This window comes from Alligator sinensis, unplaced genomic scaffold (genome assembly GCF_000455745.1).
Source record: "Alligator sinensis unplaced genomic scaffold, ASM45574v1 scaffold626_1, whole genome shotgun sequence".
Taxonomy (NCBI): domain Eukaryota; kingdom Metazoa; phylum Chordata; order Crocodylia; family Alligatoridae; genus Alligator; species Alligator sinensis.
In genome coordinates this window covers 1,009,147-1,017,797 of record NW_005842548.1, presented here as the reverse complement: position 1 = coordinate 1,017,797, position 8,651 = coordinate 1,009,147, and positions in this window count along the sequence as shown.

Genomic DNA, 8,651 nt, shown 5'->3' with positions numbered 1-8,651 from the left:
GGCGATGTGTAGGGGGTGCATGCGGGTACCGGTGCATCCCCTGAGCATGGCGGTGCACTCCCTACAAAAAGGCACTGCTGACACTGTCAGTGGCGTCTGCAGGCAGTTACTGCTTGCCACCCTCCCACTCCCTCCCACCACTGACACTGCCGATGGCATCTACGGGTAGTCAGAGATCCCCACTGGCGCCACCGCTGCCGGCGGCATTTGTGGGTGGTCGCCGACCCCTGGTTGGTGCTCACCACCCCCCCCACCAACAGCGCCGGCAGTGTCTGCGGGAGTTTCTGTTTACCACCGCCGTGCCCCCCAGCTGCCGGGGGCATGCGTCATTCATGTTCCCACATATACTGGTGTGCTAAGAGGCTTCATTCTGGAGGGTCTGATTGTACTCAACCAAGTAGTTTCAATGAATTCAGTGGGGTCAGAGATGCAATTAAGGGTCTGCAGTATGAAACCCCAGCTTGTCCACATCCTGGCCTTTGCAGCTATTCTGCCTGTAGCAAGGAAACAGTCTCCCCCAGCAGGGCTGGGTTAACCCTCCAGTAGGCCCTAGGCAAACAAACTCATGGGCCCCAGGCAGGTTGACCCCACTCTGGCACTGCCGCCTGCTGGGAGCAGCGCTCGGAGCTACTGCTAGGAAGCAGCCGTGGCAGTAGCGAGGCCAGTGGAGGGGAGGGGAGGGGAAGGGAAGGGAGGCGGATGGAGCCATTCACACCACCGCCATGGGGGGAAGGATGGGACCCTCTGTAGCTCAGGGCTCTCAGCATGTGCCTAGTTTGCCTATGTGTTAATCTGGCCCTGCCTCCAGGCAGCTGTCCTGTGACACACACAAAGCCACTGCAGGCCCAGGAGGTGCAGTAATAGCTGCCTAGTGCCATTTTAATGAAAGGGAAGTAGATGAAAATGAAATGGAACCTGCCAATTGGGTTTAGAAATGCTGCCCCCAGGAAATGAACAATCAAGCATCACCAGGAACTTGACAACACCCTCACTTATGATGTGCAAACATTATGGTTGACTGCAACCCTATGTCCTCTCTGGAAGAACAGAACAGGGCTTGCCTCCACATGCAGGTAGGATGGGGCTCTGGATGCCCATTACAACTAACTAGGCCGGCACTATTTTAGGGCACTAACTCTACCCTCTTTGCTTACTGGAGGTCATAACAACCCCACTACCTTGCCTTACACTGCACCTTTTCTCCACAAAGCAGGGTACATAGGCAACTTGCAAATCTAGTAGTTTACTATTGTTTGTACTCATTCTGTAAATGACAGCAGAAAGCAAAAGGCAGCGAATAGGGGACAAGAGTATGCAAACCCCCTTCTTAACCCGTCCTAAGAATTCCTTATATTATTTAAAGGACAAGATTTACAATTTACTTCCCTGCTTTTGCACTGTTGATTTAGCCTTTGCATGTCTTTGCATTAAAGACAATAAACATTATCCCACTTTTAAACTCTCAACATAGCAATGCTTGGAGAACAAATGCTGAAAAGGATTTTTTAACAACTCTAAAGAAGATAATGGAAACTTTTATTAGTCAAATATAAATTAATGCTGTCTCAATGATACACTGCAACGTGGACATTTTACCCATTATGATGAAGCTGTTAGATTATTCAGTTTGTCTGAATAAAGAGGCCATGGGCTGTTGCCAAGTTTAGTAAAACACAGCCTCTCCACATCATGCTTTTCTCCCTAATAACAGTATGTTGCTCTCTTTCTTAAGAGGAGGACTTCATGTTATTTCTATGGTGCCTGTCATAGAAGTATCCAAGGGTAAGTGCAGATGTTAGGTTAGGTTGATCTATGTGCTGATCTGTACATATGTTTGGGGAAGTTATATCAGGCAAGAAATGGCTGACCGATCTAACTTAATGCACCTCCTCAGGTGAACTAAGTTAGATCAGGAACAGGTTAACCCTGTCCACAAAACATGTCTGCCTGGGCCCCAAATCTTTCCTTTTATTGTTGAAGTGTTTCATTTTTGGATTTTACGAGGCAGGGACAAGGGAGCTTTCACTTTCCAGCTCTTGGCAATTTCACTTTTAAGTCCCAATCACTTGCCACTTTAGGGCTTAGCTACAGAAGGTGCAGTGGAAGCTTTAAATAAAACTGAATGTTAAAATAATTAATTATTTTCAGTAACCTTTATAACACAAGACCCACAGTTTAGTTCCTTAACTTTCCCTCCCCCATACACATTTTAAAAAAAAGACTACATTTTTAAGTCATGGCCCCTTTAACGGCTAGTAGCAGAGCTTTTGAGACTGTATCTATCCATGCCTGCCCTTGGCAAATCAGATTTTCTGTATCAAAATATCAAATTTTATTGATATCTGTGGTTATTTAGAGCCCCTGGTATCATCCTGGGTTGAGATACAAAGAAACCATCTTAGCCTGGACTGGAGCACAAAGTTACAGGGTTGCATGTCTAGGCCATGCCTAGGTGAGCTGGTCAGGCTTGAAAAAGAAGCAACATTGCTTAGCAGATACTTTGCATTCTTCAACACTCTGTGGCTTTTTAAACCATACAGCAAGGAGTGTGGATTGAGCAATAGATCAGTGGGACAAACAACACACCCTGTAGTGATTTACATCACGTTCACACAAGAGGAGCAGGTACCGATTCCTTGCCAACTGTTTCTTTAAGGTTGACTGACTTACCAGCCCAACCCCCTCTCCTCTAGCCCTGATGAAGCTTCTCGTTGTTCTTAGGTTTACAGCTTCCAAGATCGGCCAGCCTTCCATTTTCCGGTTATCACAGCTCTCCTGCAAAGGGCATTAGTCAAGTCTCATTTGTGTCTTGTTAACCCTATTTGCATACAATACTTTCATCTTGAAGTCACTGCTACTGCAGGGAGAAACATTCTGCCGTATAAAAATCCTCCACGGACACAGCCCAAACAAAAGCAACGTAACAAATCCACGTGCAGGAAGCAACAAAAATGCACAAAGCATGCACCGGGAACCATGATTAGAACCTGGTACCTCTACTCCAAAAAATTTAAGCCAGATTCTGACCTCAGTGACACTGCTTTAATCCCCTTTATTTCACTGTGCATTTTACTCCAGATTCATACCAAAGGAATTGAAATCAGAATCTACCCCAAGACACTGTAGCCAGAGGCAGGATAATCCCTGTAGAAGGCCTTGACCTCCTTTGAAATGTACTGTTTTGGGCCAGTTTGGAGCCAATTTTTATAACAAGGAAAGGTGTGGGGAACAGAGAACATGCTAAGAAGCAGGTTGTGCTTGGATGTCATGGGGGGTTTTACTACCAGAACTAAGACCAGTGTTGCCAAGCAAAAGCTAAACTAAACTAAATAAATAAAATAAAAATCAATCAGGCAACAAAGTTATGAAGGTGGCTCTGAAAAATGAGCACTAACTCTGTAATTATTAAAGTGTTCTTCGTCTGCCTTCAGAGTCCCCTCCTCCAAGCTTCTCTTTGCAAATAAGGGCTATTTTTTAAAATATTAAAGATGACTCTTGCATAATCACTTGAAAGCCATGGCTTTAAGACTGCCGAACATTATGAGAGTTACAGTACAGCAGTTTGGATTTTGACAGGATACTTTTCTCGTTCACTAATGTAGGCCGAGGCATTTTCTCATTCATCTGCAGGAGACAGCTTGAGAGTGCTTTGATAGAGGAGTCAGTCTGCTCAGTGGGGTACACTTTACATGCAACATAGATCCTGCTTGGTCACACTACAAAGCATTATTTGTTATATGCACAGTTGCTCATCCAAATGCAATGCCTGTATTAACCTTGTTAAATTTTACTTCTATATCTGCGCTTTCAGCTACTGCTGAATAAAGAAGGAGCTTTTGAAGTTTGTCTCCAATTTTATGCTGATTAGAGCAATGAGATTGTGCCTGTAGTCTTGGAAATTGATGGACAATCGCGTGTGGTATGCTTATCAAATTCAGTAGACTTGTGTTTCTCTGAAATACTCACATTCCAAAGACAACATTATCAACTCATAGCACAGCAAGAGATAAACCCATCCTACGAAATGAGCTAACCAAGAACACCCAGCTGTGGTTATTTATTTTTTAAAGCTTCATGCTTTACTAAATTTATTAAAACTAGACTTAAAAAAAAAGACTTGTGTCTATTTATCTTTTTAGATTTCTATTTGTTCTTTGCACATTTCACTTGGCCTGGACAGTGTGAAGGGTCAAGGCAGTTTCACAGTTAGGTGTCCCTGTATTAGCTCAAAGATTCATAAGGTTCAAGTGCATAAACAGAAAAAAAGCGTGACAATTTTTTTTCTGCTGAATTTCATGACAACTTTTCTGCATTTCAATTTATTTATAATTATTCTATTTCAAAATAGAAATATGGTGGAATCATAAGTTACAGAGAGTGACAAAGGATTTAGGTGCCTGGGGTTAATGTTGAGGTTGTCCCCAGCATTAAATAATATGAACCATCTCAGTATATTGTGTTGAGGCAATGGCACTTGTTAGACAAATGAAAAGGATCAGAAGAAAGTATATTTAACACCTTCAATTCAGAATACTTGGATTATAAACCTTCTTAGGCTGTCTTGCAATACAGAGATGTTTGCCTGCATTTTCTATATAATAATTTGTAGAGGTATACATATCAAAAGAATACATTTTAGCAGCGAAGTGATTAACTGAATGTGTTAAATTCTTTATGCTTAATCCCAATCTTGAAAAATACTACTTATTTTTGACATGTAGAAGTTGTAATGGATCATACCTTCCAAGTGTTACCCAGGAGCTGAGAACCATAAGACCCTTTGTGTCTTAACCTATGAAAGTGCAGGGGAATATTTTGAAGGCTGACTGCATTAGCACAGCTCTATCAAGAGGGGGAGCTAAAAGACTGTTCCTGTTAGGACAGTGACAAGACAAGACAGTACAAGAGTGGGCTAACAGTGTGCCCTAGAACAAATGAAATGCACAAGAAAAAAAACGAAATAAAGGTGGGAGGGATTGGAGCAGGAAAGAGAAAAGGGAAGACTTTAACAGAAGAGTTTAGGAAATACTGAGAGACACAATGGCAGAAGATATACATAAGGAATATTGTGTGAGGCAATATGAAACACAGGACACACAGCTAGCTAGAAGCTATAAAAGAAGCTATGTTATCTGTAGGTTAGAAAGAGGATTTGGGATCAGGACACCTGCATTCTATCTGCCAGTTCCCTTGGTGGGAGGAAGGGCAATGACTTCCCCTCTCACCTTACACATCTGTAAAATGGGAATAGTGCTGTTTGCATAATGCAGCTTCCCAGACTGTTGAAGCATGATCAGTGATAAGTCTGTGGAGGAAATCAAACTCACTGGTTTAAAGGAGTCAGAAAAATGCCGGCAGAGTAATACAACAACTTTAACAAAGATATCAAGAGCATTTAACATAGATGTCAAGTCCCTCTCAAATGAAGCTGTATGAATGACAACCTCACATCCACAGCTAGAGTGCCACCTTCAGGAGAGGAGAGAGAAGATCTTTGCAGGCCATGATGGTAAAACCTGAAGTCTATTCTGTAACACAGCTGGGATATATGACAAAAGAGAAGGCCTAGGTACTAAATTCACCTCTGCATGAATGTTACTAGAAGTCTTATTTACTTCTTATTATCTATGGCAGCAGTGCTTTGAATATTTGTAATTTAAAGACCTTTTCATAAGAATCATGTAAGAGTCTGTCTGCTTTATGTACAATATCACCACATATCCTTGGTGGAATCATAAGTTACAGAGAGTGACAAAGGATATTGGTGCAAATTTAACAGGGGATTAGTTTACAGGCAAAGAAAGTAAAATATTTTTAAAAAAGAAGATGTCCCTGAAAACATTCCCATATTCTTCTCATTAGGCTAAGACAGCAGTCTCTTAACCTTTTTAGACATGAGCCCTTTTCAGAAAATGCCAGTTTTTAGTTTTCATTCATTTTTGTCACCCAAGGGGCCATAGTACCCTGGTTGAGAATCACCAGGGCTAAGGAGTCCTCCAGAGATTATCACAAAATCATTCCCCTCCCTTTTCTCATGAAGGAAAGGTGAATCTAGTAAAAATGGTCCGAAGCTTAGATCCTGAAGCCTTGGTTTTTGGGATCAATCTAAAATACAGAGTACTTTAATGACAACTATTTGAACTGGATGTCACTTCTTCACTTTACGCAGCTCTCTACTGAAACTAATCTGAAGGAGGGACTGAAGTACCCAGTGTTGTGAAATATTGCTAAGATTTACTTGAATACATGTTCAAGAGCAAACCCTTGACGTGTGCTGTCAGAAGGGTCTCCCCTTCCTAACCCACAGAGCCAGTGGGGCCCCACAACAAGGTATTCGATGCTGTAAGCCTCAGCGTCGGTTCTAATTTCTGCTGCTTGCTTTTATCCCCAGCGCCTAAACACTTCATTACGTTTGCTCCTCTCTCAAGTTCTCTAAACCATAAATCTACTGAGCCTCTTGGTTCTGACCCAGATACTGATATTCTTGAGTATGAAATGCAGCCATTTGTTTTTGTCAAATGGCATTTCTATAGTATAGGACATAACTGACTTGTCTGCTTCTCCTGGGCATTAGAGAAACAAAAGACAAGCCATATCCACACAGAAAGGAGTCTGCTGGCCCACCTGGCTCTTCAGATTAGCCAAGACAGGGTTGATGCCCAGATTTGTTCTGCATATTCACGTACAGCCCCTGCCAAGCTCTAGTTAAATCCCCCTCTAGTTAAATCCCCCTCATTTAAAAATAAGATGAACATTTTCAGGAAGGACATTTATCCAAGGCCACTACAGAAGATTCATGTGCAGTTTGGAATATGCACACTTGAGTTTAAGTAACAGTCCTTACTCTGTTTTACTGACCCTCTTGCACCCCCACAAACACCTTTCTTCCCCCAGCTCCAAATGTAATCAATTTAATCCTGCGAAAAAATCCATCCTGTTAAATACCTAACCTCATCTTCACTCTGAGATACCATCTGGTCCCTACAGGACATGCTAGGGTGCTGATTCTAACTCAGCAGAGGGCAAAGACAGCATAGATTTCTTCTACTTCTGCACATATACGGAAATATAGTCCCATTTTTCTTAGAAGGACTCAGTGGGGTACAAACTTTCTGGTAAACATGCCACTTAACCCTGTACCCTCCCTGAATGTCACTCTGATCTCCTTGCCTTGCCCAATCTGCTGCCCTATCTACTGCTGTGCTGCCTGTTTTCTCCCCACTCTGCTGCCTGCCACACACCGGCTTCCTGTGCCACTTTTGACACACACACCACAGGATGGCCACCCACAGATGCTGTGATTCACTGAAGAGTTAGAAGCCAGCACTGCAGCAGAGCTGGATGCAGAGGCACTTAGAGCTGTGGTGAAAAGCATGTGCTTTGGTCCATTTAGCAGAGTGCTTACCATTCCATATCAAGCAACTGGAACATTAAATATTGAGTAAAGTTAGTTAATCTGTATGGAGACGATTTTAAAAATTAAAAAAGGGGAGGGGGGAAGAATCAATGCAGTCTTTCTGGTTGCCATACCAGCTCTCAGTAAATCTCTGAAAGTGCAACATCTATGACGGAATTATTAAAATAGAAACTTTCGCAACTACAGGCAGGCAGGCTTTCCCACCATTAGACTGGGGATGCTTGCAAATTGATGGTGGTTATCTACAGGTGAAAGGAGCTGTTTGGTGTTCATTGGATGCACAATGGTAAGAGATGCCCATCCTACCAGGGCACCTGGCTACCCCACATACCCAAGACTCATCTTGTGCTTGGGGATAGAGACTGTACAGGTGACTGCCTCAACTCTGCATGTGCATCTTGGTTGGCTCTCTCTGGCTGAAGCTCAAAGCAAGGGCCTGTCCTGCATCTCCTGTCTAACATTCATTGACACTGAGTCTATAACCTCTCTTGGAAGACAGCAGCTGGAAGTCCCCATCCTTATTTAGTGCCTGGGTTGGTGAGGGCCCCTACAGTCTCAGAGCTTACTGAGCAAGCATCAGAGCAGCCATCCTGATTGAGTTTGCTTTTCCAGCATTGAAAGGCTGTTGCTTTAAGGCACTGTCCCAAATGCACATATCCCAGCACTGTTTGACCTTTCTCACATCTCCCCATGAGGCAGGTGAGTGTCATTCCCTGCTTATAGAAGGGGAAACCGAGGCTCTAAAAAATACATAAATAATCAGCCACATAAGTCAGAATCACTGTCATGACATCTTTTGAGACTCTTTAGCACCCCCCACCACCATCACTGGGGCCTTCTGGTTTAAGTGGTCTTTCCTCTATGTTACCTATTCCACACATCCTTGGTAGTGCACACTGGATTGACTGTTCATTTTTAAACAACCCCCTTCCATGTATCCTGAAGGTAGAACTGCTTCATGTTTCTTTACTGGCTGATTTTTGCTGAGCACAAATGTTTCTCTCACTCCACATTCAATTTGCCTCTACAATACCCCTCCTCTAAAAAACATCCCACACACAACCCAAGGCATGGAGAATCTGCCTCCCTATAACTCCTGTCTCCTGCTGTGCCTGGGCGTGTTGGATATTCACAGCAGTGCGTGCTGGTCTTAACTGGATTTCTTGTTTACATATGCTGTGCAGTATATTTCTTTAAACAAAGGAAGTATGCATTCAATGTATTGTTGGAAGAG